General features: G+C 31.1%; 13 pseudogenes; all 13 read left to right on the forward strand.

Moving 5' to 3' along the window:
* Positions 1-558: 558 nt before the first annotated feature.
* On the forward strand, positions 559-782 carry LOC121123810 (small nucleolar RNA U3; annotated as a pseudogene).
* Positions 783-1,673: 891 nt separating this feature from the next.
* On the forward strand, positions 1,674-1,894 carry LOC121123784 (small nucleolar RNA U3; annotated as a pseudogene).
* An 892-nt stretch (positions 1,895-2,786) lies between these two features.
* On the forward strand, positions 2,787-3,008 carry LOC121123782 (small nucleolar RNA U3; annotated as a pseudogene).
* An 894-nt stretch (positions 3,009-3,902) lies between these two features.
* LOC121123781 (small nucleolar RNA U3) lies at positions 3,903-4,124 on the forward strand (annotated as a pseudogene).
* An 894-nt stretch (positions 4,125-5,018) lies between these two features.
* On the forward strand, positions 5,019-5,238 carry LOC121123809 (small nucleolar RNA U3; annotated as a pseudogene).
* Positions 5,239-6,131: 893 nt separating this feature from the next.
* LOC121123779 (small nucleolar RNA U3) lies at positions 6,132-6,353 on the forward strand (annotated as a pseudogene).
* An 889-nt stretch (positions 6,354-7,242) lies between these two features.
* LOC121123778 (small nucleolar RNA U3) lies at positions 7,243-7,464 on the forward strand (annotated as a pseudogene).
* An 890-nt stretch (positions 7,465-8,354) lies between these two features.
* Positions 8,355-8,576, forward strand: LOC121123777 (small nucleolar RNA U3; annotated as a pseudogene).
* An 891-nt stretch (positions 8,577-9,467) lies between these two features.
* On the forward strand, positions 9,468-9,689 carry LOC121123776 (small nucleolar RNA U3; annotated as a pseudogene).
* An 889-nt stretch (positions 9,690-10,578) lies between these two features.
* On the forward strand, positions 10,579-10,800 carry LOC121123775 (small nucleolar RNA U3; annotated as a pseudogene).
* An 888-nt stretch (positions 10,801-11,688) lies between these two features.
* On the forward strand, positions 11,689-11,910 carry LOC121123774 (small nucleolar RNA U3; annotated as a pseudogene).
* An 890-nt stretch (positions 11,911-12,800) lies between these two features.
* On the forward strand, positions 12,801-13,022 carry LOC121123773 (small nucleolar RNA U3; annotated as a pseudogene).
* Positions 13,023-13,913: 891 nt separating this feature from the next.
* LOC121123817 (small nucleolar RNA U3) lies at positions 13,914-14,135 on the forward strand (annotated as a pseudogene).
* Positions 14,136-15,015: the final 880 nt, after the last annotated feature.

Genomic DNA, 15,015 nt, shown 5'->3' on the forward strand with positions numbered 1-15,015 from the left:
AAGTAGGCTTTTGGATTTTTTTGGATCAATTAGGGACGTGAAAAGTAGGTAATATTACAGAAAAAGATCTTATTCTTTCCATAGAAATTGTCTATTTTTTCAGGTTGAATATTTAAATCAGATTGGATCACAGATGTAATCACATATTTTATTTTTTATACAATTTAAATTCAGATATATAATAAAGTTAGGCAATATAGACATATACCTTATTATTTTCATGCTCCCATTTTTGACATATAATCATTCACTATTTCACTTTAATTTTTTAGTCTAAAGGTGGTTTAAACATTGTCGAACTTGTTTAGTTCCCCAAAAATGGCTGTCTGTAGTTGTTAGTTTCGTCTAAATGTTTTGATCTTCAGAACCGCTTCCTGGCTACAAGCTACAACCTTGTACATATTTAGTTTCTTTAAAAAAAAAAAATGTTTATCAGACTCTTGACCTCTTTGACGACAGATGGAGTTAGCATAAGTTTTCTTGAGATTTCTCAAATATTCAAAGGTGAATAGAGCGGAAAAAGAGGATAAAGTTACTTCAGGGTGCAGTTATCCAATTAAGATCATACTTCACAGGATCATTTCTGTAGTATGTTTGATTGGTTTCTCATTTAGAAATCAAAAGTCTTTACAACCATGATGATGAGATATAGAGACTGACTCTTAGCATGAAAGTTGGATAGAGAGCTTCCTTATTTAGGGAATTTTTCTTCCCATTGATGATGATCTTGGCTTACTTCCTTAATGAAGTGGGCCATAGGAGTTGGACTCATTCCGAGTGGTTATTTTAACTAATTAATATAGCAAGCACTAAAGTAAAGCTAGACAGCATTGTTGTGCCTATCATTCAAAAACTTATCTTTTTTTTTTTAAATTATTCGACGGGTCCGTATCAAACCAAAGTCAAGTCTCATCCACATTAGATAGAAAGACTTTAATTAAATATATTTCCAACGTCATAATTTGAAGTAGACTCTAACTTGATATTTCACAAACAAAAACAGGACAAATTACCAAAGAATTCTTGATATTACTCCATCAAATGGCTCGAAAGAATATGTATGCATTGAATACTACTTGATGTTAATGTGAAACACTGATATTTCAATTTACTCAAAGTAGGCTTTTGGATTTTTTTGGATCAATTAGGGACGTGAAAAGTAGGTAATATTACAGAAAAAGATCTTATTCTTTCCATAGAAATTGTCTATTTTTTCAGGTTGAATATTTAAATCAGATTGGATCACAGATGTAATCACATATTTTATTTTTTATACAATTTAAATTCAGATATATAATAAAGTTAGGCAATATAGACATATACCTTATTATTTTCATGCTCCCATTTTTGACATATAATCATTCACTATTTCACTTTAATTTTTTAGTCTAAAGGTGGTTTAAACATTGTCGAACTTGTTTAGTTCCCCAAAAATGGCTGTCTGTAGTTGTTAGTTTCGTCTAAATGTTTTGATCTTCAGAACCACTTCCTGGCTACAAGCTACAACCTTGTACATATTTAGTTTCTTTAAAAAAAAAAAATGTTTATCAGACTCTTGACCTCTTTGACGACAGATGGAGTTAGCATAAGTTTTCTTGAGATTTCTCAAATATTCAAAGGTGAATAGAGCGGAAAAAGAGGATAAAGTTACTTCAGGGTGCAGTTATCCAATTAAGATCATACTTCACAGGATCATTTCTGTAGTATGTTTGATTGGTTTCTCATTAGAAATCAAAAGTCTTTACAACCATGATGATGAGATATAGAGACTGACTCTTAGCATGAAAGTTGGATAGAGAGCTTCCTTATTTAGGAAATTCTCTTCCCATTGATGATTGCTTGGCTTACTTCCTTAATGAAGTGGGCCATAGGAGTTGGACTCATTCCGAGTGGTTATTTTAACTAATTAATATAGCAAGCACTAAAGTAAAGCTAGACAGCATTGTTGTGCCTATCATTCAAAAACTTATCTCTCTTTTTTTTAAATTATTCGACGGGTCCGTATCAAACCAAAGTCAAGTCTCATCCACATTAGATAGAAAGACTTTAATTAAATATATTTCCAACGTCATAATTTGAAGTAGACTCTAACTTGATATTTCACAAACAAAAACAGGACAAATTACCAAAGAATTCTTGATATTACTCCATCAAATGGCTCGAAAGAATATGTATGCATTGAATACTACTTGATGTTAATGTGAAACACTGATATTTCAATTTACTCAAAGTAGGCTTTTGGATTTTTTGGATCAATTAGGGACGTGAAAAGTAGGTAATATTACAGAAAAAGATCTTATTCTTTCCATAGAAATTGTCTATTTTTTCAGGTTGAATATTTAAATCAGATTGGATCACAGATGTAATCACATATTTTATTTTTTATACAATTTAAATTCAGATATATAATAAAGTTAGGCAATATAGACATATACCTTATTATTTTCATGCTCCCATTTTTGACATATAATCATTCACTATTTCACTTTAATTTTTTAGTCTAAAGGTGGTTTAAACATTGTCGAACTTGTTTAGTTCCCCAAAAATGGCTGTCTGTAGTTGTTAGTTTCGTCTAAATGTTTTGATCTTCAGAACCGCTTCCTGGCTACAAGCTACAACCTTGTACATATTTAGTTTCTTTAAAATAAAAAAAATGTTTATCAGACTCTTGACCTCTTTGACGACAGATGGAGTTAGCATAAGTTTTCTTGAGATTTCTCAAATATTCAAAGGTGAATAGAGCGGAAAAAGAGGATAAAGTTACTTCAGGGTGCAGTTATCCAATTAAGATCATACTTCACAGGATCATTTCTGTAGTATGTTTGATTGGTTTCTCATTTAGAAATCAAAAGTCTTTACAACCATGATGATGAGATATAGAGACTGACTCTTAGCATGAAAGTTGGATAGAGAGCTTCCTTATTTAGGAAATTCTCTTCCCATTGATGATTGCTTGGCTTACTTCCTTAATGAAGTGGGCCATAGGAGTTGGACTCATTCCGAGTGGTTATTTTAACTAATTAATATAGCAAGCACTAAAGTAAAGCTAGACAGCATTGTTGTGCCTATCATTCAAAAACTTATCTTTTTTTTTTTTAATTATTCGACGGGTCCGTATCAAACCAAAGTCAAGTCTCATCCACATTAGATAGAAAGACTTTAATTAAATATATTTCCAACGTCATAATTTGAAGTAGACTCTAACTTGATATTTCACAAACAAAACAGGACAAATTACCAAAGAATTCTTGATATTACTCCATCAAATGGCTCGAAAGAATATGTATGCATTGAATACTACTTGATGTTAATGTGAAACACTGATATTTCAATTTACTCAAAGTAGGCTTTTGGATTTTTTGGATCAATTAGGGACGTGAAAAGTAGGTAATATTACAGAAAAAGATCTTATTCTTTCCATAGAAATTGTCTATTTTTTCAGGTTGAATATTTAAATCAGATTGGATCACAGATGTAATCACATATTTTATTTTTATACAATTTAAATTCAGATATATAATAAAGTTAGGCAATATAGACATATACCTTATTATTTTCATGCTCCCATTTTTGACATATAATCATTCACTATTTCACTTTAATTTTTTAGTCTAAAGGTGGTTTAAACATTGTCGAACTTGTTTAGTTCCCCAAAAATGGCTGTCTGTAGTTGTTAGTTTCGTCTAAATGTTTTGATCTTCAGAACCGCTTCCTGGCTGGCTACAAGCTACAACCTTGTACATATTTAGTTTCTTTAAAAAAAAAAAAAATGTTTATCAGACTCTTGACCTCTTTGACGACAGATGGAGTTAGCATAAGTTTTCTTGAGATTTCTCAAATATTCAAAGGTGAATAGAGCGGAAAAAGAGGATAAAGTTACTTCAGGGTGCAGTTATCCAATTAAGATCATACTTCACAGGATCATTTCTGTAGTATGTTTGATTGGTTTCTCATTTAGAAATCAAAAGTCTTTACAACCATGATGATGAGATATAGAGACTGACTCTTAGCATGAAAGTTGGATAGAGAGCTTCCTTATTTAGGAAATTCTCTTCCCATTGATGATTGCTTGGCTTACTTCCTTAATGAAGTGGGCCATAGGAGTTGGACTCATTCCGAGTGGTTATTTTAACTAATTAATATAGCAAGCACTAAAGTAAAGCTAGACAGCATTGTTGTGCCTATCATTCAAAAACTTATCTTTTTTTTTTTAAATTATTCGACGGGTCCGTATCAAACCAAAGTCAAGTCTCATCCACATTAGATAGAAAGACTTTAATTAAATATATTTCCAACGTCATAATTTGAAGTAGACTCTAACTTGATATTTCACAAACAAAAACAGGACAAATTACCAAAGAATTCTTGATATTACTCCATCAAATGGCTCGAAAGAATATGTATGCATTGAATACTACTTGATGTTAATGTGAAACACTGATATTTCAATTTACTCAAAGTAGGCTTTTGGATTTTTTTGGATCAATTAGGGACGTGAAAAGTAGGTAATATTACAGAAAAAGATCTTATTCTTTCCATAGAAATTGTCTATTTTTTCAGGTTGAATATTTAAATCAGATTGGATCACAGATGTAATCACATATTTTATTTTTTATACAATTTAAATTCAGATATATAATAAAGTTAGGCAATATAGACATATACCTTATTATTTTCATGCTCCCATTTTTGACATATAATCATTCACTATTTCACTTTAATTTTTTTTAGTCTAAAGGTGGTTTAAACATTGTCGAACTTGTTTAGTTCCCCAAAAATGGCTGTCTGTAGTTGTTAGTTTCGTCTAAATGTTTTGATCTTCAGAACCGCTTCCTGGCTACAAGCTACAACCTTGTACATATTTAGTTTCTTTAAAATAAAAAAAATGTTTATCAGACTCTTGACCTCTTTGACGACAGATGGAGTTAGCATAAGTTTTCTTGAGATTTCTCAAATATTCAAAGGTGAATAGAGCGGAAAAAGAGGATAAAGTTACTTCAGGGTGCAGTTATCCAATTAAGATCATACTTCACAGGATCATTTCTGTAGTATGTTTGATTGGTTTCTCATTTAGAAATCAAAAGTCTTTACAACCATGATGATGAGATATAGAGACTGACTCTTAGCATGAAAGTTGGATAGAGAGCTTCCTTATTTAGGAAATTCTCTTCCCATTGATGATTGCTTGGCTTACTTCCTTAATGAAGTGGGCCATAGGAGTTGGACATTCCGAGTGGTTATTTTAACTAATTAATATAGCAAGCACTAAAGTAAAGCTAGACAGCATTGTTGTGCCTATCATTCAAAAACTTATCTCTCTTTTTTTTTAAATTATTCGACGGGTCCGTATCAAACCAAAGTCAAGTCTCATCCACATTAGATAGAAAGACTTTAATTAAATATATTTCCAACGTCATAATTTGAAGTAGACTCTAACTTGATATTTCACAAACAAAAACAGGACAAATTACCAAAGAATTCTTGATATTACTCCATCAAATGGCTCGAAAGAATATGTATGCATTGAATACTACTTGATGTTAATGTGAAACACTGATATTTCAATTTACTCAAAGTAGGCTTTTGGATTTTTTTGGATCAATTAGGGACGTGAAAAGTAGGTAATATTACAGAAAAAGATCTTATTCTTTCCATAGAAATTGTCTATTTTTTCAGGTTGAATATTTAAATCAGATTGGATCACAGATGTAATCACATATTTTATTTTTTATACAATTTAAATTCAGATATATAATAAAGTTAGGCAATATAGACATATACCTTATTATTTTCATGCTCCCATTTTTGACATATAATCATTCACTATTTCACTTTAATTTTTTAGTCTAAAGGTGGTTTAAACATTGTCGAACTTGTTTAGTTCCCCAAAAATGGCTGTCTGTAGTTGTTAGTTTCGTCTAAATGTTTTGATCTTCAGAACCACTTCCTGGCTACAAGCTACAACCTTGTACATATTTAGTTTCTTTAAAAAAAAAAAATGTTTATCAGACTCTTGACCTCTTTGACGACAGATGGAGTTAGCATAAGTTTTCTTGAGATTTCTCAAATATTCAAAGGTGAATAGAGCGGAAAAAGAGGATAAAGTTACTTCAGGGTGCAGTTATCCAATTAAGATCATACTTCACAGGATCATTTCTGTAGTATGTTTGATTGGTTTCTCATTTAGAAATCAAAAGTCTTTACAACCATGATGATGAGATATAGAGACTGACTCTTAGCATGAAAGTTGGATAGAGAGCTTCCTTATTTAGGAAATTCTCTTCCCATTGATGATTGCTTGGCTTACTTCCTTAATGAAGTGGGCCATAGGAGTTGGACTCATTCCGAGTGGTTATTTTAACTAATTAATATAGCAAGCACTAAAGTAAAGCTAGACAGCATTGTTGTGCCTATCATTCAAAAACTTATCTCTCTTTTTTTTAAATTATTCGACGGGTCCGTATCAAACCAAAGTCAAGTCTCATCCACATTAGATAGAAAGACTTTAATTAAATATATTTCCAACGTCATAATTTGAAGTAGACTCTAACTTGATATTTCACAAACAAAAACAGGACAAATTACCAAAGAATTCTTGATATTACTCCATCAAATGGCTCGAAAGAATATGTATGCATTGAATACTACTTGATGTTAATGTGAAACACTGATATTTCAATTTACTCAAAGTAGGCTTTTGGATTTTTTGGATCAATTAGGGACGTGAAAAGTAGGTAATATTACAGAAAAAGATCTTATTCTTTCCATAGAAATTGTCTATTTTTTCAGGTTGAATATTTAAATCAGATTGGATCACAGATGTAATCACATATTTTATTTTTTATACAATTTAAATTCAGATATATAATAAAGTTAGGCAATATAGACATATACCTTATTATTTTCATGCTCCCATTTTTGACATATAATCATTCACTATTTCACTTTAATTTTTTAGTCTAAAGGTGGTTTAAACATTGTCGAACTTGTTTAGTTCCCCAAAAATGGCTGTCTGTAGTTGTTAGTTTCGTCTAAATGTTTTGATCTTCAGAACCACTTCCTGGCTACAAGCTACAACCTTGTACATATTTAGTTTCTTTAAAAAAAAAAAATGTTTATCAGACTCTTGACCTCTTTGACGACAGATGGAGTTAGCATAAGTTTTCTTGAGATTTCTCAAATATTCAAAGGTGAATAGAGCGGAAAAAGAGGATAAAGTTACTTCAGTGCAGTTATCCAATTAAGATCATACTTCACAGGATCATTTCTGTAGTATGTTTGATTGGTTTCTCATTTAGAAATCAAAAGTCTTTACAACCATGATGATGAGATATAGAGACTGACTCTTAGCATGAAAGTTGGATAGAGAGCTTCCTTATTTAGGAAATTCTCTTCCCATTGATGATTGCTTGGCTTACTTCCTTAATGAAGTGGGCCATAGGAGTTGGACTCATTCCGAGTGGTTATTTTAACTAATTAATATAGCAAGCACTAAAGTAAAGCTAGACAGCATTGTTGTGCCTATCATTCAAAAACTTATCTCTCTTTTTTTTAAATTATTCGACGGGTCCGTATCAAACCAAAGTCAAGTCTCATCCACATTAGATAGAAAGACTTTAATTAAATATATTTCCAACGTCATAATTTGAAGTAGACTCTAACTTGATATTTCACAAACAAAAACAGGACAAATTACCAAAGAATTCTTGATATTACTCCATCAAATGGCTCGAAAGAATATGTATGCATTGAATACTACTTGATGTTAATGTGAAACACTGATATTTCAATTTACTCAAAGTAGGCTTTTGGATTTTTTGGATCAATTAGGGACGTGAAAAGTAGGTAATATTACAGAAAAAGATCTTATTCTTTCCATAGAAATTGTCTATTTTTTCAGGTTGAATATTTAAATCAGATTGGATCACAGATGTAATCACATATTTTATTTTTATACAATTTAAATTCAGATATATAATAAAGTTAGGCAATATAGACATATACCTTATTATTTTCATGCTCCCATTTTTGACATATAATCATTCACTATTTCACTTTAATTTTTTAGTCTAAAGGTGGTTTAAACATTGTCGAACTTGTTTAGTTCCCCAAAAATGGCTGTCTGTAGTTGTTAGTTTCGTCTAAATGTTTTGATCTTCAGAACCACTTCCTGGCTACAAGCTACAACCTTGTACATATTTAGTTTCTTTAAAAAAAAAAAATGTTTATCAGACTCTTGACCTCTTTGACGACAGATGGAGTTAGCATAAGTTTTCTTGAGATTTCTCAAATATTCAAAGGTGAATAGAGCGGAAAAAGAGGATAAAGTTACTTCAGGGTGCAGTTATCCAATTAAGATCATACTTCACAGGATCATTTCTGTAGTATGTTTGATTGGTTTCTCATTTAGAAATCAAAAGTCTTTACAACCATGATGATGAGATATAGAGACTGACTCTTAGCATGAAAGTTGGATAGAGAGCTTCCTTATTTAGGAAATTCTCTTCCCATTGATGATTGCTTGGCTTACTTCCTTAATGAAGTGGGCCATAGGAGTTGGACTCATTCCGAGTGGTTATTTTAACTAATTAATATAGCAAGCACTAAAGTAAAGCTAGACAGCATTGTTGTGCCTATCATTCAAAAACTTATCTCTCTTTTTTTTTAAATTATTCGACGGGTCCGTATCAAACCAAAGTCAAGTCTCATCCACATTAGATAGAAAGACTTTAATTAAATATATTTCCAACGTCATAATTTGAAGTAGACTCTAACTTGATATTTCACAAACAAAAACAGGACAAATTACCAAAGAATTCTTGATATTACTCCATCAAATGGCTCGAAAGAATATGTATGCATTGAATACTACTTGATGTTAATGTGAAACACTGATATTTCAATTTACTCAAAGTAGGCTTTTGGATTTTTTGGATCAATTAGGGACGTGAAAAGTAGGTAATATTACAGAAAAAGATCTTATTCTTTCCATAGAAATTGTCTATTTTTTCAGGTTGAATATTTAAATCAGATTGGATCACAGATGTAATCACATATTTTATTTTTTATACAATTTAAATTCAGATATATAATAAAGTTAGGCAATATAGACATATACCTTATTATTTTCATGCTCCCATTTTTGACATATAATCATTCACTATTTCACTTTAATTTTTTAGTCTAAAGGTGGTTTAAACATTGTCGAACTTGTTTAGTTCCCCAAAAATGGCTGTCTGTAGTTGTTAGTTTCGTCTAAATGTTTTGATCTTCAGAACCACTTCCTGGCTACAAGCTACAACCTTGTACATATTTAGTTTCTTTAAAAAAAAAAATGTTTATCAGACTCTTGACCTCTTTGACGACAGATGGAGTTAGCATAAGTTTTCTTGAGATTTCTCAAATATTCAAAGGTGAATAGAGCGGAAAAAGAGGATAAAGTTACTTCAGGGTGCAGTTATCCAATTAAGATCATACTTCACAGGATCATTTCTGTAGTATGTTTGATTGGTTTCTCATTTAGAAATCAAAAGTCTTTACAACCATGATGATGAGATATAGAGACTGACTCTTAGCATGAAAGTTGGATAGAGAGCTTCCTTATTTAGGAAATTCTCTTCCCATTGATGATTGCTTGGCTTACTTCCTTAATGAAGTGGGCCATAGGAGTTGGACTCATTCCGAGTGGTTATTTTAACTAATTAATATAGCAAGCACTAAAGTAAGCTAGACAGCATTGTTGTGCCTATCATTCAAAAACTTATCTTTTTTTTTTTTAATTATTCGACGGGTCCGTATCAAACCAAAGTCAAGTCTCATCCACATTAGATAGAAAGACTTTAATTAAATATATTTCCAACGTCATAATTTGAAGTAGACTCTAACTTGATATTTCACAAACAAAAACAGGACAAATTACCAAAGAATTCTTGATATTACTCCATCAAATGGCTCGAAAGAATATGTATGCATTGAATACTACTTGATGTTAATGTGAAACACTGATATTTCAATTTACTCAAAGTAGGCTTTTGGATTTTTTGGATCAATTAGGGACGTGAAAAGTAGGTAATATTACAGAAAAAGATCTTATTCTTTCCATAGAAATTGTCTATTTTTTCAGGTTGAATATTTAAATCAGATTGGATCACAGATGTAATCACATATTTTATTTTTTATACAATTTAAATTCAGATATATAATAAAGTTAGGCAATATAGACATATACCTTATTATTTTCATGCTCCCATTTTTGACATATAATCATTCACTATTTCACTTTAATTTTTTAGTCTAAAGGTGGTTTAAACATTGTCGAACTTGTTTAGTTCCCCAAAAATGGCTGTCTGTAGTTGTTAGTTTCGTCTAAATGTTTTGATCTTCAGAACCACTTCCTGGCTACAAGCTACAACCTTGTACATATTTAGTTTCTTTAAAAAAAAAAAATGTTTATCAGACTCTTGACCTCTTTGACGACAGATGGAGTTAGCATAAGTTTTCTTGAGATTTCTCAAATATTCAAAGGTGAATAGAGCGGAAAAAGAGGATAAAGTTACTTCAGGGTGCAGTTATCCAATTAAGATCATACTTCACAGGATCATTTCTGTAGTATGTTTGATTGGTTTCTCATTTAGAAATCAAAAGTCTTTACAACCATGATGATGAGATATAGAGACTGACTCTTAGCATGAAAGTTGGATAGAGAGCTTCCTTATTTAGGAAATTCTCTTCCCATTGATGATTGCTTGGCTTACTTCCTTAATGAAGTGGGCCATAGGAGTTGGACTCATTCCGAGTGGTTATTTTAACTAATTAATATAGCAAGCACTAAAGTAAAGCTAGACAGCATTGTTGTGCCTATCATTCAAAAACTTATCTCTCTTTTTTAAATTATTCGACGGGTCCGTATCAAACCAAAGTCAAGTCTCATCCACATTAGATAGAAAGACTTTAATTAAATATATTTCCAACGTCATAATTTGAAGTAGACTCTAACTTGATATTTCACAAACAAAAACAGGACAAATTACCAAAGAATTCTTGATATTACTCCATCAAATGGCTCGAAAGAATATGTATGCATTGAATACTACTTGATGTTAATGTGAAACACTGATATTTCAATTTACTCAAAGTAGGCTTTTGGATTTTTTGGATCAATTAGGGACGTGAAAAGTAGGTAATATTACAGAAAAGATCTTATTCTTTCCATAGAAATTGTCTATTTTTTCAGGTTGAATATTTAAATCAGATTGGATCACAGATGTAATCACATATTTTATTTTTATACAATTTAAATTCAGATATATAATAAAGTTAGGCAATATAGACATATACCTTATTATTTTCATGCTCCCATTTTTGACATATAATCATTCACTATTTCACTTTAATTTTTTAGTCTAAAGGTGGTTTAAACATTGTCGAACTTGTTTAGTTCCCCAAAAATGGCTGTCTGTAGTTGTTAGTTTCGTCTAAATGTTTTGATCTTCAGAACCACTTCCTGGCTACAAGCTACAACCTTGTACATATTTAGTTTCTTTAAAAAAAAAAAAATGTTTATCAGACTCTTGACCTCTTTGACGACAGATGGAGTTAGCATAAGTTTTCTTGAGATTTCTCAAATATTCAAAGGTGAATAGAGCGGAAAAAGAGGATAAAGTTACTTCAGGGTGCAGTTATCCAATTAAGATCATACTTCACAGGATCATTTCTGTAGTATGTTTGATTGGTTTCTCATTTAGAAATCAAAAGTCTTTACAACCATGATGATGAGATATAGAGACTGACTCTTAGCATGAAAGTTGGATAGAGAGCTTCCTTATTTAGGAAATTCTCTTCCCATTGATGATTGCTTGGCTTACTTCCTTAATGAAGTGGGCCATAGGAGTTGGACTCATTCCGAGTGGTTATTTTAACTAATTAATATAGCAAGCACTAAAGTAAAGCTAGACAGCATTGTTGTGCCTATCATTCAAAAACTTATCTCTCTTTTTTTTAAATTATTCGACGGGTCCGTATCAAACCAAAGTCAAGTCTCATCCACATTAGATAGAAAGACTTTAATTAAATATATTTCCAACGTCATAATTTGAAGTAGACTCTAACTTGATATTTCACAAACAAAAACAGGACAAATTACCAAAGAATTCTTGATATTACTCCATCAAATGGCTCGAAAGAATATGTATGCATTGAATACTACTTGATGTTAATGTGAAACACTGATATTTCAATTTACTCAAAGTAGGCTTTTGGATTTTTGGATCAATTAGGGACGTGAAAAGTAGGTAATATTACAGAAAAAGATCTTATTCTTTCCATAGAAATTGTCTATTTTTTCAGGTTGAATATTTAAATCAGATTGGATCACAGATGTAATCACATATTTTATTTTTATACAATTTAAATTCAGATATATAATAAAGTTAGGCAATATAGACATATACCTTATTATTTTCATGCTCCCATTTTTGACATATAATCATTCACTATTTCACTTTAATTTTTTAGTCTAAAGGTGGTTTAAACATTGTCGAACTTGTTTAGTTCCCCAAAAATGGCTGTCTGTAGTTGTTAGTTTCGTCTAAATGTTTTGATCTTCAGAACCGCTTCCTGGCTACAAGCTACAACCTTGTACATATTTAGTTTCTTTAAAAAAAAAAAAATGTTTATCAGACTCTTGACCTCTTTGACGACAGATGGAGTTAGCATAAGTTTTCTTGAGATTTCTCAAATATTCAAAGGTGAATAGAGCGGAAAAAGAGGATAAAGTTACTTCAGGGTGCAGTTATCCAATTAAGATCATACTTCACAGGATCATTTCTGTAGTATGTTTGATTGGTTTCTCATTTAGAAATCAAAAGTCTTTACAACCATGATGATGAGATATAGAGACTGACTCTTAGCATGAAAGTTGGATAGAGAGCTTCCTTATTTAGGAAATTCTCTTCCCATTGATGATTGCTTGGCTTACTTCCTTAATGAAGTGGGCCATAGGAGTTGGACTCATTCCGAGTGGTTATTTTAACTAATTAATATAGCAAGCACTAAAGTAAAGCTAGACAGCATTGTTGTGCCTATCATTCAAAAACTTATCTCTCTTTTTTTTAAATTATTCGACGGGTCCGTATCAAACCAAAGTCAAGTCTCATCCACATTAGATAGAAAGACTTTAATTAAATATATTTCCAACGTCATAATTTGAAGTAGACTCTAACTTGATATTTCACAAACAAAAACAGGACAAATTACCAAAGAATTCTTGATATTACTCCATCAAATGGCTCGAAAGAATATGTATGCATTGAATACTACTTGATGTTAATGTGAAACACTGATATTTCAATTTACTCAAAGTAGGCTTTTGGATTTTTTGGATCAATTAGGGACGTGAAAAGTAGGTAATATTACAGAAAAAGATCTTATTCTTTCCATAGAAATTGTCTATTTTTTCAGGTTGAATATTTAAATCAGATTGGATCACAGATGTAATCACATATTTTATTTTTATACAATTTAAATTCAGATATATAATAAAGTTAGGCAATATAGACATATACCTTATTATTTTCATGCTCCCATTTTTGACATATAATCATTCACTATTTCACTTTAATTTTTTAGTCTAAAGGTGGTTTAAACATTGTCGAACTTGTTTAGTTCCCCAAAAATGGCTGTCTGTAGTTGTTAGTTTCGTCTAAATGTTTTGATCTTCAGAACCACTTCCTGGCTACAAGCTACAACCTTGTACATATTTAGTTTCTTTAAAATAAAAAAAATGTTTATCAGACTCTTGACCTCTTTGACGACAGATGGAGTTAGCATAAGTTTTCTTGAGATTTCTCAAATATTCAAAGGTGAATAGAGCGGAAAAAGAGGATAAAGTTACTTCAGGGTGCAGTTATCCAATTAAGATCATACTTCACAGGATCATTTCTGTAGTATGTTTGATTGGTTTCTCATTTAGAAATCAAAAGTCTTTACAACCATGATGATGAGATATAGAGACTGACTCTTAGCATGAAAGTTGGATAGAGAGCTTCCTTATTTAGGAAATTCTCTTCCCATTGATGATTGCTTGGCTTACTTCCTTAATGAAGTGGGCCATAGGAGTTGGACTCATTCCGAGTGGTTATTTTAACTAATTAATATAGCAAGCACTAAAGTAAAGCTAGACAGCATTGTTGTGCCTATCATTCAAAAACTTATCTCTCTTTTTTTAAATTATTCGACGGGTCCGTATCAAACCAAAGTCAAGTCTCATCCACATTAGATAGAAAGACTTTAATTAAATATATTTCCAACGTCATAATTTGAAGTAGACTCTAACTTGATATTTCACAAACAAAAACAGGACAAATTACCAAAGAATTCTTGATATTACTCCATCAAATGGCTCGAAAGAATATGTATGCATTGAATACTACTTGATGTTAATGTGAAACACTGATATTTCAATTTACTCAAAGTAGGCTTTTGGATTTTTTGGATCAATTAGGGACGTGAAAAGTAGGTAATATTACAGAAAAAGATCTTATTCTTTCCATAGAAATTGTCTATTTTTTCAGGTTGAATATTTAAATCAGATTGGATCACAGATGTAATCACATATTTTATTTTTATACAATTTAAATTCAGATATATAATAAAGTTAGGCAATATAGACATATACCTTATTATTTTCATGCTCCCATTTTTGACATATAATCATTCACTATTTCACTTTAATTTTTTAGTCTAAAGGTGGTTTAAACATTGTCGAACTTGTTTAGTTCCCCAAAAATGGCTGTCTGTAGTTGTTAGTTTCGTCTAAATGTTTTGATCTTCAGAACCACTTCCTGGCTACAAGCTACAACCTTGTACATATTTAGTTTCTTTAAAAAAAAAAAAATGTTTATCAGACTCTTGACCTCTTTGACGACAGATGGAGTTAGCATAAGTTTTCTTGAGATTTCTCAAATATTCAAAGGTGAATAGAGCGGAAAAAGAGGATAAAGTTACTTCAGGGTGCAG

The sequence above is a fragment of the Lepeophtheirus salmonis genome, chromosome 8 (genome assembly GCF_016086655.4).
Source record: "Lepeophtheirus salmonis chromosome 8, UVic_Lsal_1.4, whole genome shotgun sequence".
Lineage (NCBI taxonomy): Eukaryota > Metazoa > Arthropoda > Copepoda > Siphonostomatoida > Caligidae > Lepeophtheirus > Lepeophtheirus salmonis.